General features: G+C 39.5%; 3 long non-coding RNA genes across 3 annotated transcripts; 1 reads left to right on the plus strand and 2 right to left on the minus strand.

The window, feature by feature from the left end:
* Positions 1-3,542: 3,542 nt before the first annotated feature.
* Positions 3,543-5,654, plus strand: LOC148965130 (uncharacterized). The gene is made up of 2 exons (XR_016149736.1): positions 3,543-4,720; positions 4,846-5,654. It is a non-coding gene; the product is annotated as an uncharacterized LOC148965130 (long non-coding RNA).
* On the minus strand, positions 5,533-8,137 carry LOC120470936 (uncharacterized). Its single transcript, XR_016149737.1, has 2 exons — positions 7,776-8,137; positions 5,533-6,620 (listed from the first exon to the last, which is right to left on the minus strand). It is a non-coding gene; the product is annotated as an uncharacterized LOC120470936 (long non-coding RNA).
* A 6,774-nt stretch (positions 8,138-14,911) lies between these two features.
* On the minus strand, positions 14,912-16,522 carry LOC120476693 (uncharacterized). Its single transcript, XR_016149739.1, has 2 exons — positions 16,384-16,522; positions 14,912-16,172 (listed from the first exon to the last, which is right to left on the minus strand). It is a non-coding gene; the product is annotated as an uncharacterized LOC120476693 (long non-coding RNA).
* Between the last annotated feature and the right edge of the window lie 782 nt (positions 16,523-17,304).

Consider the following 17,304-nt stretch of genomic DNA (forward strand, 5'->3'; position numbering starts at 1 on the left):
GCGGCTTTCGCTTCGAGAGTTGGTGTTTTGGTCAGTAGTGCATAGATCAGTAGTGCATAGATATATGCAGCATAGATATAGAACAGTGCTATATCTATGATGCATATATCTATGCACTAATGAGGGGGGCGCCAAGTCCGGAGAATTCGCGGGGAATTCGCGGAGAATTCGGGGACTTGGCGCCCCCAGGTTCCAGCGTCATTAGTGTATAGACATATGCAGACATATGAAGCGAGTGGTTGCCGGTTCTGTTCCTACTTCTTCTTGCGTTTAGATGTGCAGTGGTTAAAAACATGTTCTGTGAAGGTAAGGATGCGCTGAGGTTAAGGTTCAAATCCCAGCTAAGCTATTTTGGTCCCAATAATTTAAATAAAATTGTTATCAATAGTTGTTTTATCAAACAAAGTGGCCAAAACACCAACTCTCAAAGCGAAAGCCGCAGTGGTTCAGCGGTTAAACACATGTTCTGTGAAGGTAAGGATGCGCTGAGGTTAAGGTTCAAATCCCATCTCAGCATTTTTGGTCCCAATAATTTAAATAAAATTGTTATCAATAGTTGTTTTATCAAACAAAGTGGCCAAAACACCAATTCTAAGCGTGAAAGCCACAGTGGTGCAGTGGTTAAACACATGTTCTGTGAAGGTAAGGATGCGCTGAGGTTAAGGTTCAAATCCCATCTCAGCATTTTTGGTCCCAATAATTTAAATAAAATTGTTATCAATAGTTGTTTTATCAAACAAAGTGGCCAAAACACCAACTCTCAAAGCGAAAGCCGCAGTGGTTCAGTGGTTAAACACATGTTCTGTGAAGGTAAGGATGCGCTGAGGTTAAGGTTCAAATCCCATCTCAGCATTTTTGGTCCCAGTAATTTAAATAAAATTGTTATCAATAGTTGTTTTATCAAACAAAGTGGCCAAAACACCAAATCTCAGCGTGAAAGCCACAGTGGTGCAGTGGTTAAACACATGTTCTGTGAAGGTAAGGATGCGCTGAGGTTAAGGTTCAAATCCCATCTCAGCATTTTTGGTCCCAGTAATTTAAATAAAATTGTTATCAATAGTTGTTTTATCAAACAAAGTGGACAAAACACCAACTCTCAGCGTGAAAGCCACAGTGGTGCAGTGGTTAAACACATGTTCTGTGAAGGTAAGGATGCGTTGAGGTTAAGGTTCAAATCCCATCTCAGCATTTTTGGTCCCAGTAATTTAAATAAAATTGTTATCAATAGTTGTTTTATCAAACAAAGTGGACAAAACACCAACACTCAGCGTGAAAGCCACAGTGGTTCAGCGGTTAAATACATGTTCTGTGAAGGTAAGGATGCGCTGAGGTTAAGGTTCAAATCCCATCTCAGCATTTTTGGTCCCCATAATTTAAATAAAATTGTTATCAATAGTTGTTTTATCAAACAAAGTGGACAAAACACCAACACTCAGCGTGAAAGCCACAGTGGTGCAGTGGTTAAACACATGTTCTGTAAAGGTAAGGATGCGCTGAGGTTAAGGTTCAAATCCCATCTCAGCATTTTTGGTCCCAATAATTTAAATAAAATTGTTATCAATAGTTGTTTTATCAAACAAAGTGGCCAAAACACCAACTCTCAAAGCGAAAGCCGCAGTGGTTCAGTGGTTAAACACATGTTCTGTGAAGGTAAGGATGCGCTGAGGTTAAGGTTCAAATCCCATCTCAGCATTTTTGGTCCCAGTAATTTAAATAAAATTGTTATCAATAGTTGTTTTATCAAACAAAGTGGCCAAAACACCAAATCTCAGCGTGAAAGCCACAGTGGTGCAGTGGTTAAACACATGTTCTGTGAAGGTAAGGATGCGCTGAGGTTAAGGTTCAAATCCCATCTCAGCATTTTTGGTCCCAGTAATTTAAATAAAATTGTTATCAATAGTTGTTTTATCAAACAAAGTGGACAAAACACCAACTCTCAGCGTGAAAGCCACAGTGGTGCAGTGGTTAAACACATGTTCTGTGAAGGTAAGGATGCGCTGAGGTTAAGGTTCAAATCCCATCTCAGCATTTTTGGTCCCAGTAATTTAAATAAAATTGTTATCAATAGTTGTTTTATCAAACAAAGTGGACAAAACACCAACACTCAGCGTGAAAGCCACAGTGGTTCAGCGGTTAAATACATGTTCTGTGAAGGTAAGGATGCGCTGAGGTTAAGGTTCAAATCCCATCTCAGCATTTTTGGTCCCCATAATTTAAATAAAATTGTTATCAATAGTTGTTTTATCAAACAAAGTGGACAAAACACCAACACTCAGCGTGAAAGCCACAGTGGTTCAGCGGTTAAATACATGTTCTGTGAAGGTAAGGATGCGCTGAGGTTAAGGTTCAAATCCCATCTCAGCATTTTTGGTCCCCATAATTTAAATAAAATTGTTATCAATAGTTGTTTTATCAAACAAAGTGGACAAAACACCAACACTCAGCGTGAAAGCCGCAGTGGTTCAGTGGTTAAACACATGTTCTGTGAAGGTAAGGATGCGCTGAGGTTAAGGTTCAAATCCCATCTCAGCATTTTTGGTCCCCATAATTTAAATAAAATTGTTATCAATAGTTGTTATATCAAACAAAGTGGACAAAACACCAGCTCTCAGAGTGAAAACCACAGTGGTGCAGTGGTTAAACACATGTTCTGTGAAGGTAAGGGTGCGCTGAAGTTAAGGTTCAAATCCCAGCTAAGCTATTGGGTTCAAATCTCACTTTAACTGCTTTATTGGAAACTCTCAGGATAACACTAAAATACAAGTTCCAGCACATGTCTCAGCAAGAGATCTGTGGCTCACAGGTAAGAGCGCTGCCTCACGGGTTCAGGGGTTGCTGGTTCGATCCCAGCCGGGTCTCTGCGATATGAGTGTGTGAACAGTTAAGCACAAAGGCTTTCCTTTAGTAAATGAGAATTGAGCGCAAAATTGATGTGATGAAATCAAACAAAGTGGCCAAAACACCAGATCTCAGTGTGAAAGCCACAGTGGTGCAGTGGCTCAACACACGATCTCGGCTGATGGGTTTCACTGGAGACGTGGGTTCGATCCCCACCTCAGCATGATTTATTGTAAAATCGCAGGGCTCGAAGAGTGAAATATAAGTTCCAGCACATGTATCAGCAAGAGATCTGTGGCTCACAGGTAAGAGCGCTGCCTCACGGGTTCAGAGGTTGCTGGTTCGATCCCAGCCAGATCTCCGCGATACGAGAGAATGCTGTATGTGTGAAGGGGCGGGGATGATTCGGGTCCCCCCCCGAGCCCCGCCACAATGGACAGCAGGGGTTATGCTTTTTTATACAATAAAAATTTAGCTGTCTAAAAATTTTGCCCCGCCGTCCCTTCCCCACCTATTTAGGTTCCCATCATTTGCTTTTTAAAGGGGTCACCCTCCAAAAAGAAAATGATGGGAACCTACATGTTTAGTACAGTAAAACATAAGCATGTACATACCTGTCCATCAGCAGAAGTCCATCATTACAGTCAATGTCTGTCCACACGTCCCACAGCTCTGCTTCTGATGACTGGATGTAATGGTCCAAACACATTCCTTCTGTAAGGAAAGACAAGAAAAAAAAGATTAGTTTTAGAAATACTCAATATTCTACATCTATAAATGACAATGTGAAAGTTAGTCTAAAGACTAGTTAATAAAAGGAAATGGAATAAATTAAAAGCCTAAAGTTGTACAGTGTGAAAATATATTACTATTATAATAATATAGTACAGTTCAGTAAGGCTCTATCAATAATAATCTATGATTTGAATTACAGTTTTACAGGCTACAAATGGACACAAACACTGAATAGAAATAAAGCCTTCGGTGCGAGCGCTGACACTTCATGCTTAAACATGTACACTGTAAAGAACTGCCCAAGTGGAGTTATAACTTTAAGATGAAACCTTCCTTCACACAACAGTAACCCTAAAAGACATGTTCCTGCACAAGGATTGATCCTGACAGTTTTCATTAGAAGAAAGGCACTGCATCTCTACGATACAATACAAGCAGCAGCAGACACACACACACACACACACACACACACACACACACACACATCAACTGATTCTATTAACACGCATCAATCCACTAGATTATTATTACATAAAGTAAGACAACTAATAACAAAAGAGACTAGAAACAATTGCTTATTATTCTACTTCACTACACATAAATCAGAGGACGATTCATTTGAATCTTATACATGTAACAACAACTAGAGATTCAACTTAATCACTGTCTTACAGGCCACACACAATTATAAAAACACTGAACACACAGAACTAAAAACTAACTCCCCATTCACAGAAAGCCAAACCTACAAAACATCAGAACAATATTAGAAATGCTATCCAAAGAAAACCAATTGCAAAGTGTCTAGTCACTGCTCTTTACTTGTATTGTTTCATGCTTGTAGTAATACTGTGACATTTTCATTGCATACCATTCTAAAGGCAGTTTTCACTCTCAGATCCCAGTCATAACAGGAAGTAGAATAAAAGCAGGAAGCAACAGGAGAACATCAGAGCTTCACACAAGACACAACTCCTGCTGACTCTCACATACACCCAGAAAACACTGCAATATCAACTGAGTCCTTCTTATTACACTTTACAGTGTGAATATCAGAGGGCGATTCATTCAAAGATTAAAAAGGTAACGCTACAATAGCGACTGACAAGAGAACTTGACTTCATGCTAAAGTAAAAGTTACTTACAGGTGAGTCTTGTGCCGTACTCGGTTCCTCATTTATGTGTCGTTTGATTGCGTCGGTTTTATTTGCGGTTGAGCTGTAATATGTGCTGTTAAAGTGACATTAAGAGCTGTCATCTTCCTATCTGCAGTATCTGCTCGCGTTGTTGTGATTGTCATCAAGTGTCATGTTGTCAAGCAGCAGAAGCGTCAGACTGAAGGAGAACCCGCTTCTGCCGCCTTGAGGAGCGGAGGAAAACTGCACTTTACTCTCGTCTGATCACATCTGAGACTTTGGATTAAAGTTCCTGTGAAATTACAGCAGCAACATGTTTGACAAGCTCTGTGGTGCAGAAAATAATGATTTCCTTTGAATGAGAAAGTCTAGTTTTTTGTATATATATATATGTGTGTGTGTGTGTGTAACGTTATGTATGTATGTATTTTAACATAAGGACAGAACAGAGAAGACAGAAGAAATTTGCAGCGGTGTAATTCACACAAATCACCACAGGAGGGCGAAACACTTATGTTTTTTAGATTCGATCGGACTCGGTTTGCAACGGTGTGATTCACACAATCACCACTTTTCTTTTACTCTCTATATGTAATTCACACAAATCACCACAGGAGGGCACACCACTTATGTTTTTTAGACTCGATTTGCAGCGGTGTAATTCACACAAATCACCACAGGAGGGCACACCACTTATGTTTTTTAAACTCGATTTGCAGCGGTGTAATTCACACAAATCACCACAGGAGGGCGACACTCTTATGTTCATTAGACTTGATTTGCAATAGTGTAATTCACACAAATCACCACAGCAGGGCGAAAATAATTTTAGATCTGACTTTTTTTGCATGTATATTTATATAGACAGACGATAGGACACAACACGCACACTGATACAGTTGATACAAAGAATAACTTAAAAATAAAATCATTTTATAAAGAATAGATCTGAGTAGTCAATGAATTATTAATCAATGACAATAATCTTTAACATACGCTAAGAACCTTAAACTTGAAATCTAAAACAACATCATTGATTCACAGTCTCTGTGGTTCAGTGGATAGTTGTCAACCTCACCAACCAGACAGTCCTGGTTCAAATCCCAGGTTTCAGATCCATGTTTGTTGAAGTTATTCATCATTTAACACACAACTCTGGATCAAACCGGTTGAAAACGCTCTTCATCTCAGCAGTCTCAGTGGCTCAGGAGAGAAAGAGTTGTGTTTCAATCACAGCGTCCTGAGTTCAAGTCCCACTATTGCTGACTTTCAATAGTTCTCATTAGACAAGGGGCCCCAAAACCAGCTGTCAACGTGAAATCCATGATGGGCGAGCGGATAAACACACACTCTCTGAGGACAAGACTGATGAAGACGTGGGTTCGAATCTCACTTTAACTGCTTTATTGGAAACTCTCAGGATAACACTGAAATATAAGTTCCAGCACATCATCAGCACGAGATCTGTGGCTCACAGGTAAGAGCGCTGCCTCACGGGTTCAGAGGTTGCTGGTTTGATCCCAGCCAGATCTCCGCGATAGGAGTGGATGTTGTGTGAGTGGCGCGCCCAAAGGAGGGGGATACCAGTACGGTCTCCCCCCGGAGCTTCCGGGACAGTCAGCAGCAGGGGTTATGATTTTTGGAAACAAGGAAAAAAAAAATTTTTTTTTTTTTATATAAAAATTTCGCCTCCTCGTCCCTTCCCCACCCGCTTAGGTTCCCATCATTTGCTTTTCAAAGGGGGAGGCCCTTCAAAAAGAAAATGATGGGAACCTACATGTTTAGTACAGTAAAACAAGCATTTACATTACCTGTCCATCAGCAGACGTCCATCATTACAGTCAATGTCTGTCCACACGTCCCACAGCTCTGCTTCTGATGACTGGATGTAATGGTCCAAACACATTCCTTCTGTAAGGAAAGACAAGAAAAAAAAGATTAGTTTTAGAAATACTCAATATTCTACATCTATAAATGACAATGTGAAAGTTAGTCTAAAGACTAGTTAATAAAACGAAAGTGGAATAAATTAAAAGCCTAAAGTTGTACAGTGTGAAAATATATTACTATTATAATAATATAGTATAGTTCAGTAAGGCTGTATCAATAATAATCTATGATTTGAATTACAGTTTTACAGGCTACAAATGGACACAAACACTGAATAGAAATAAAGCCTTCGGTGCGAGCGCTGACGCTTGATGCTTAAACATGTACACTGTAAAGAACTGCCCAAGTGGAGTTATAACTTTAAGATGAAACCTTCCTTCACACAACAGTAACCCTAAAAGACATGTTCCTGCACAAGGATTGATCCTGACAGTTTTCATTAGAAGAAAGGCACTGCATCTCTACGATACAATACAAGCAGCAGACACACACTTCACACACACACACACACACACATCAACTGATTCTATTAACAAGCATCAATCCACTAGATTATTATTACATAAAGTAAGACAACTAATAACAAAAGAGACTAGAAACAATTGCTTATTATTCTACTTCACTACACATAAATCAGAGGACGATTCATTTGAATCTTATACATGTAACAACAACTAGAGATTCAACTTAATCACTGTCTTACAGGCCACACACAATTATAAAAACACTGAACACACAGAACTAAAAACTAACTCCCCATTCACAGAAAGCCAAACCTACAAAACATCAGAACAATATTAGAAATGCTATGCAAAGAAAACCAATTGCAAAGTGTCTAGTCACTGCTCTTTACTTGTATTGTTTCATGCTTGTAGTAATACTGTGACATTTTAATTGCATACCATTCTAAAGGCAGTTTTCACTCTCAGATCCCAGTCATAACAGGAAGTAGAATAAAAGCAGGAAGCAACAGGAGAACATCAGAGCTTCACACAAGACACAACTCCTGCTGACTCTCACATACACCCAGAAAACACTGCAATATCAACCGAGTCCTTCTTATTACACTTTACAGTGTGAATATCAGAGGGCGATTCATTCAAAGATTAAAAAGGTAACGCTACAATAGCGACTGACAAGAGAACTTGACTTCATGCTAAAGTAAAAGTTACTTACAGGTGAGTCTTGTGCCGTACTCGGTTCCTCATTTATGTGTCGTTTGATTGCGTCGGTTTTATTTGCGGTTGAGCTGTAATATGTGCTGTTAAAGTGACATTAAGAGCTGTCATCTTCCCATCTGCAGGATCTGCTCGCGTTGTTGTGATTGTCATCAAGTGTCACGTTGTCAAGCAGCAGAAGCGTCAGACTGAAGGAGAACCCGCTTTTGCCGCCTTGAGGAGCGGAGGAAATCTGCACTTTACTCTCGTCGGATCACATCTGAGACTTTGGATTAAAGTTCCTGTGAAATTACAGCAGCAACATGTTTGACAAGCTCTGTGGTGCAGAAAATAATGATTTCCTTTGAATGAGAAAGTCTAGTTTTTTGTATATATATATATATGTGTGTGTGTGTGTGTGTGTGTAACGTTATGTATGTATGTATTTTAACATAAGGACAGAACAGAGAAGACAGAAGAAATTTGCAGCGGTGTAATTCACACAAATCACCACAGGAGGGCGAAACACTTATGTTTTTTAGATTCGATCGGACTCGGTTTGCAACGGTGTGATTCACACAATCACCACTTTTCTTTTACTCTCTGTATGTAATTCACACAAATCACCACAGGAGGGCACACCACTTATGTTTTTTAGACTCGATTTGCAGCGGTGTAATTCACACAAATCACCACAGGAGGGCACACCACTTATGTTTTTTAGACTCGATTTGCTGCGGTGTAATTCACACAAATCACCACAGGAGGGCACACCACTTCTGTTTTTTAGACTCGATTTGCAGCGGTGTAATTCACACAAATCACCACAGGAGGGCGACACTCTTTTATGTTTATTACACTTGATTTGCAACGGTGTAATTCACACAAATCACCACAGGAGGGCGAAACATTTCTAAGTTAATTTAGACTCGATTTGCAACTGTGTAATTCACACAAATGACCACAAGAGGGCGAAACACTTTTATGTTCATTTAGACTCGATTTGCAACGGTGTAATTCACACAAATCACCACAGGAGGGCGAAACATTTTTAAGTTTATTTAGACTCGATTTGCAACGGTGTAATTCACACAAATCACCAAAGGAGGGCGAAACGCTTTTACATTCATTGGACTTATACACACACACACATACATACATACAAAAAAACTAGGCTTTCTCATTCAAAAGCAAATCATTATTTTCTGCACCACAGAGCTTGTCAAACATGTTGCTGCTGCAATTTTACAGGAACTTTAATCCAAAGTCTCAGATGTAACTAATGTAATTAAACTTTAATTTAACTGCATCATCTCCACTGTCTCAGTGGCTCAGGAGATAAAGCATTGCATTTCAATCACAGTGTTCTGAGTTCAAATCACACTATTGCTGACTTTCACTTGTTCTCATTAGACAAGGAGTCCCCAAAACCAGTTGTTGTTGTAAAATCCATGGTTGAGTGGATAAACACTCTCTGAGGACAAGACTGTGATGAAAACATGGGTTCAACTCTCACTTTAACTGCTTTATTGGAAACTCTCAGGATAACACTGAAATATAAGTTCCAGCACATGTCTTGAAAGATATCTGTGGCTCACAGGTAAGAGCGCTGCCTCACGGGTTCAGAGGTCTCTGTGATGGGAGTGTGTGTGAGCAGCAGGTGCTTGAAGGAGAAGGAAACCAGTACAGTCTCCAATGGTGTAATTCACACAAATCACCACAGGAGGGTGACACTCTTTTATTTTTATTACAATTGATTTGCAATGGTGTAATTCACACAAATCAGGGCGCAACACTTATGTTTTTAGACTTGATTTGCAACGGTGTAATTCACACAAATCACCACAGGAGGGCGACACTCTTTTATGTTTATTACACTTGATTTGCAACGGTGTAATTCACACAAATCACCACAGGAGGGCGAAACATTTCTAAGTTAATTTAGACTCGATTTGCAACTGTGTAATTCACACAAATGACCACAAGAGGGCGAAACACTTTTATGTTCATTTAGACTCGATTTGCAACGGTGTAATTCACACAAATCACCACAGGAGGGCGAAACATTTCTAAGTTAATTTAGACTCGATTTGCAACTGTGTAATTCACACAAATGACCACAAGAGGGCGAAACACTTTTATGTTCATTTAGACTCGATTTGCAACGGTGTAATTCACACAAATCACCACAGGAGGGCGAAACATTTGTAAGTTTATTTAGACTCGATTTGCAACGGTGTAATTCACACAAATCACCACAGGAGGGCGAAACACTTTTACATTCATTGGACTTATATTGTTTTGTTGTTTTTATTTGCAAATATATCTATTTGAATTTTGAACAGAAGACAGGACGGAACATAGATAGTGTAAATAGTTCTGTTTGGAAGTTCTTATGTTTTTCTCCTCTCACCCTCTTACAGAAGTGTAGCGCATTTACACTACCTCGTTAGACGATGTAGATTACATAGATCTTCGCTGATGGGTTAAGCTGATTCTCGGTAATAAGACTGAATTCGCAAGGCCTACAATCACCACATGAGGGGGCAACTCTTTTATATTTATTAGAATTGAGGTGCAATGGTTTAATTCACACAAATCACCACAGGAGGGCGACCCCCGTTTTACATTCTTTGGACTTATATTGTTTTGGTGTTTTTATTTGCAAATATATCTATTTGAATTTTGAACCATCGTGGCTTTCACAATATCATCTGTTGTTTGGTGCAGTTTGTTGGATATGCATTTTAACATAGGCAATCTAAGATTCAAACGCAACCATTTATTTATTGAACTCTTTTGAGTTTATTGAGGGCTTTGTTTTCTGTGATAAAAATATTAGCAACTGTGGGATTTGGACCAAGAACTGAATGAAAGACAAATGATTAGCCACTGAGCCATGGCATTTGTGATGTTTGATATGGTTCATTGTGGTTGTTTTTTTAGTTTAGCAACAGCATTCATTAAAACGACAATTTATTGTTCAGCTGCTAGAGCGTTTTTTTACAGGGTTGGAGATAAACTCAGGAAAGTGGCTCGTCAGGAGCAGGATTAGGGACTTTTTTTTAAATCTCTTTCCTCTTCATGCTGTTTTCATATATTAATGCAGATACACTTAGTGTCCACAAGGTGGGGTACATGAACACATTAATCTGGTCTCTGGTTTCATGCACACATGCCTGCTCTCCATCCAGGATTCTCCAAACACTTGTCCTATGTAGAGAAGCTGGAGTCTGTCTGAAGGCAGAGAAACACAGGACACTGTGTCTGTTATATTAGGCAGTAAAAAGCGGCCATTAGACACATTTATAGTCAGCTGTTTTACCACAATAATAATATTTTATCCCAAATATTAAACAATCTTTACTATAAATGTAAAATCAGTGTAATTTTTGTGTTTTTGAGTCTGTAAAAGCGAGTCTCGCTCCTCCATTCACAACATCCATACCTCACGAGCGTCCAGAGATCCAGAGACTCACGTGCTCCTCACAACATGGTTCCTCATCACGTGACAGACAGACGAAGATCCAGCCAAGATTGACTATAAGTGCTGCACGAATCTGCTGCCAAAACTACACAAAGTCATTGTCTCATTGTCAAAGTATGTGCGACGCTTTGTAATATAATCAATCTGAAGCTGAATCAACTTTGTGTCTCTTTGCACTAATAAAATAAAGACTCGTCAAATTGAAACTGAAGCGCAGTTTTCCATCCGCTACACTAGGTAATTCACACACATCACCACAGGAGGGCGCAGCACTCATGTTTTTTAGACTCGATTTGCAACGGTGTAATTCACACAAATCACCACAGGAGGGCGAAACACTTTTACATTCATTGGACTTATATTGTTTTGTTGTTTTTATTTGCAAATATATCTATTTGAATTTTGAACAGAAGACAGGACGGAACATAGATAGTGTAAATAGTTCTGTTTGGAAGTTCTTATGTTTTTCTCCTCTCACCCTCTTACAGAAGTGTAGCGCATTTACACTAGCTCGTTAGACGGAGTTTACAAAAGTCTCCGCAGGTGGGTTAAGCTGATATGCGGTAAAAAGACTGAATTTGTTAGGCCTAAAATCACCGCATGAGGGGGCAACACTTTTATGTTCATAAGACTTGACTTGCAATGGTGTAATTTACAGAAATCACCACTGAGGGTCTATACACTCTTTTATGTTGATTACACTTGATTTGCAATGGTGTGATTCACACAAATCACTGCAGGAGGGTGACACTCTTTCATGTTTATTACGCTTGATTTGAAACGGTGTAATTCACACAAATCACCACAGGAGGGCGACACTCTTTTAAGTTTATTACACTTGATTTGCAATGGTGTAATTCACACACATCACCACAGGAGGGCACAACACTCATGTTTTTTAGACTCGATTTGCAACGGTGTAATTCACACAAATCACCACAGGAGGGCGACACTCTTTTATGTTTATTACACTTGATTTGCAACGGTGTAATTCACACAAATCACCACAGGAGGGCGACACTCTTTTAAGTTTATTACACTTGATTTGCAACGGTGTAATTCACACACATCACCACAGGAGGGCGCAACACTCATGTTTTTTAGACTCGATTTGCAACGGTGTAATTCACACAAATCACCACAGGAGGGCGACACTCTTTTATGTTTATTACACTTGATTTGCAACGGTGTAATTCACACAAATCACCACAGGAGGGCGACCCCGTTTATTACACTTGATTTGCAATGGTGTAATTCACACAAATCACCACAGGAGGGAGAAATATTTCTAAGTTTATTTAGACTCTATTTGCAACGATGTAATTCACACAAATCACCCACAGGAGGGCGCAACACTTTAATGTTTATTAGACTTCGTTTGCGTCAGTGTAATTCACACAAATCACCACAGGAGGGCGACCCTCTTTTATGTTTATTACACTTGATTTGCAATGGTGTAATTCACACAAATCACCACAGGAGGGAGAAATATTTCTAAGTTTATTTAGACTCGATTTGCAACGATGTAATTCACACAAATCACCACCACAGGAGGGCACAACACTTTAATGTTTATTAGACTTCGTTTGCGTCAGTGTAATTCACAGAAATCATCACAGGAGGGCGAAATATTTTTAAGTTTATTTAGACTCGATTTGCAACGGTGTAATTCACACAAATCACCACAGGGGGGCGAAACACTTTTATGTTTATTTAGACTCGATTTGCAATGGTTTAATTCACACAAATCACCACCACAGGAGGACTTATATTGTTTTGGTGTTTTTATTTGCAAATATATCTATTTGAATTTTGAACAGAAGACAGGACGGAACATAGATAGTGTAAATAGTTCTGTTTGGAAGTTCGTTTTTCTCCTCTCACCCTCTTACAGAAGTGTAGCGCATTTACACTACCTCGTTAGACGATGTAGTTCACGAAGATCTCAGCAGGTGGGTTAAGCCGATTTGCAGTAATGTCACCACAAGAAGGTGAAACTCTTTTGTGTTTATTTAGACTCGAGTCGATTTGCAACGGTGTAATTCAGACAAATCACCATAGGAGGGCAAAATATTTTTAAGTTTATTTAGACTCTATTTGCAAAGGTGTAATTCACACAAATCACCACATGAAGACATTTTTATTTACCAAAAATTGACAGATAAGAGTGGAAGAGCCAGTGGCTTAGTGGTCTGAGCGTTAGATCTTGGCGTGGGCAATCCAGGTTCAAATCTCTCTTGCGGTGTTTAGTTTCATTGGTTTTTCAACAAATAAAAAAGACAAAATTACCAAAAATTGATGAGTAAGAGTGGAAGTGCTGGTGGCTTAGTGGTCTGAGCGGTAGATCTTGTTGTGGGCAATCCAGGTTCAAATCTCTCTCTTGCGGTGTTTAGTTTCATTGTTTTTTCAACAAATAAAAAAGACAAAATTACCAAAAATTGATGAGTAAGAGTGGAAGTGCTGTTGGCTTAGTGGTCTGAGCGGTAGAGCTTGTTGTGGGCAACCCAGGTTCGAGTCTCTCTCTTGTGGTGTTTAGTTTCATTGGTTTTTCAACAAATAAAAAAGACAAAATTACCAAAAATTGATGAGTAAGAGTGGAAGTGCTGTTGGCTTAGTGGTCTGAGCGGTAGAGCTTGTTGTGGGCAACCCAGGTTCGAGTCTCTCTCTTGTGGTGTTTAGTTTCATTGGTTTATCAACAAATAAAAAAGACAAAATTACCAAAAATTGGTGAGTAAGAGTAGAAGTGCTGGTGGCTCAGTGGTCTGAGTGTTTGATCTTGGTGTGGGCAACCCAGGTTCAAATCTCTCTCTTGTCGTGTTTAGCTTCAATGGTTTTTCAACAAATAAAAAAGACAAAATTACCAAAAATTCATAAGTAAGAGTGGAAGTACCAGTGGCTCAGTGGTCTGAGCATGTCCTCCTGGGGTCAGAAGGATCTGGGTTCAAACCCCAGCCTGGTATGTGAAGCATGGTTGCGTGAAGGACATCCAGTCGTGAGCTGTGACAAGCTGCAAAACTGAGCGGATCAGGTCATGACCAGGATGAGAGAAGGCAGGACACGAAGGGGGGAGTACATATCCAAACCGCTCCCCCTGGGACTTCCAAGACAATCTCAAGCAGCGGTTATGTAAAAGGAGTCCAAATTTTCGAAAAATTACTTGTAAAATTTTTCCCAAAAAAGCCTAAGTCAACATTTTGGGCGTGGCTTATGGACACTCCTCCCTTTGGGGCGTGGCTTATGGACACCCCTCCCTTTGGGGCGTGGCTTATGGACACTCCCCCTTTTGGGCGTGGCTTATGGACACTCCCCTTTACTGTTGATTGTACCTGCACTCCATCAAGGTTCAAATCTCAGCTGTTGCTTTCTCTGGGGAAACCAACCAGCACTTGAAAGGCGTTCCCACTTACTCACATGCTGAAAAATTCAGACTACAAATACATTAATAAACTGGATTTCTAATGAGGAAATCTTAACTGGTCTGTTTTATCTTGGCAATCATTAAATTGCAAATCAGTCACAGCTTGTCCAAATTAATAGACAAACTAAACCACGTGGGCCACACATCATCTGAATAATTAGTTAATTGACTGATCAACAGAGTCAGTAACAGCAGGTGTTGATGTTTAGAAAGCCAAGATCAGCTGGAAATCATGAACAGCACACAAATGTCACATTTACCATTTTATTGGACACAAACTGGAGTAGATCATTGTCAAAAACATGCCAGTTCAAAACAGAAACAGGTTGAGTCAGGAAAAGGCTCAGATGCATAACAGTTCGGCGGTTGCTCCTCTCAAAATACTCCATGCAAAGTCACTCACTGCTTTTCCTCATGACCTCCAGCAGCTCAAACCAAGAGATCCCTACAAACAGACAGCAGTGAGACAATCAGAAACACTTCAAATTTCACTAATAACTTCCCCTAGGAAGCTACAAATCTCAGAAAGAAACAAAGTGATTGTTTATAGAATAAATATAGATCATAGGAGGTGAAAACGCATGCTCATTTTATGAGCAATTAAACCAATGCAACAGCATCTGTAAGATATCAATCAAGCTACAAAATAGAATTAAATGTCACTTTGATGTCAATCCAAAACAACAAGTTAACATACAGACTCCTTCTACGAGCTATACAAGTATTTTACAAGTATTTTGCAAGTATTTTACAAGTATTTTACAAACCTGTTCCAAGAGCCACACCAACATTGCACACCCTCGACGTCTTTCTTATCTGACCCATATATGTCTGGTTTTGGAGTCTCTACTAACGAGCTGATGAGTCGATTCAGGTGTGATTGATTAGGAAGAGTTGGAAAATGTGTTGTGTTGGGGTTCCTCCAGCTATTTTACCTGCAAGTGACGTGTGTTTAACCACTGCACCATCGTGGCTTTCACAATATCATCTGTTGTTTGGTGCAGTTTGTTGGATATGCATTTTAACATAGGCAATCTAAGATTCAAACGCAACCATTTATTTATTGAACTCTTTTGAGTTTATTGAGGGCTTTGTTTTCTGTGATAAAAATATTAGCAACTGTGGGATTTGGACCAAGAACTGAATGAAAGACAAATGATTAGCCACTGAGCCACGGCATTTGTGATGTTTGATATGGTTCATTGTGGTTGTTTTTTTAGTTTAGCAACAGCATTCATTAAAACGACAATTTATTGTTCAGCTGCTAGAGCGTTTTTTTACAGGGTTGGAGATAAACTCAGGAAAGTGGCTCTTCAGGAGCAGGATTAGGGACTTTTTTTAAAATCTCTTTCCTCTTCATGCTGTTTTCATATATTAATGCAGATACACTTAGTGTCCACAAGGTGGGGTACATGAACACATTAATCTGGTCTCTGGTTTCATGCACACATGCCTGCTCTCCATCCAGGATTCTCCAAACACTTGTCCTATGTAGAGAAGCTGGAGTCTGTCTGAAGGCAGAGAAACACAGGACACTGTGTCTGTTATATTAGGCAGTAAAAAGCGGCCATTAGACACATTTATAGTCAGCTGTTTTACCACAATAATAATATTTTATCCCAAATATTAAACAATCTTTACTATAAATGTAAAATCAGTGTAATTTTTGTGTTTTTGAGTCTGTAAAAGCGAGTCTCGCTCCTCCATTCACAACATCCATACCTCACGAGCGTCCAGAGATCCAGAGACTCACGTGCTCCTCACAACATGGTTCCTCATCACGTGACAGACAGACGAAGATCCAGCCAAGATTGACTATAAGTGCTGCACGAATCTGCTGCCAAAACTACACAAAGTCATTGTCTCATTGTCAAAGTATGTGCGACGCTTTGTAATATAATCAATCTGAAGCTGAATCAAACTTTGTGTCTCTTTGCACTAATAAAATAAAGACTCGTCAAATTGAAACTGAAGCGCAGTTTTCATCCGCTCCACTAGGCGGCGTAATCGAGGTTCAGGTTCATTCTGTCAGCAGCAGCTTCAGATGATTGACAACATGGTGCTTGATATTGATAACAGTCAAAGCCACAACATGTGCAGTTTGTTTTAATAAAGCTGCACATTCTGTAGATGACAGCTCAGTGACAGACTCATAATGTCACTTAACAGCACACATTTCAAGCCATAAACAGAGAAAACAGACAAACCTTGTGACGAAGAGCAGGAATCAAAGATGTCACACGACTCAGCCTGTAAGTCTCCTTCACTTACATTGTTTTCTCTTATAACAGTATTAGCTCACATCTAGCAGCCCTTATTTGTTGGAATTAGGTCATTATTTAGGTGTGTGTTGATTCTGAAAGCTGCTCCTCTGGTAATTTAGACTCTGTTTACATTCTGCTCTGTTGCTGAACTCCCTGTCAGACCTTCACAACAAACAAATGAATAGGTTGTTGTTGCGTTACATTTGTAATATTTCAACGAATCGCCATCTGCTGTTTATATTATGAAGTGGAATAATAGGAGATTGTGGTCTTTGTCTCTGTTGTTGTAGTGTTACTGTAGGTAATATTCTGGATTGATGCTTGTTCATAGAGTTAGTTAGTTTGTGAAGCTCTGATGTTCCTGGACATGCAGCTTCAT

Source organism: Pimephales promelas, chromosome 24, assembly GCF_988280905.1.
Source record: "Pimephales promelas chromosome 24, fPimPro1.hap1.1, whole genome shotgun sequence".
Lineage (NCBI taxonomy): Eukaryota > Metazoa > Chordata > Actinopteri > Cypriniformes > Leuciscidae > Pimephales > Pimephales promelas.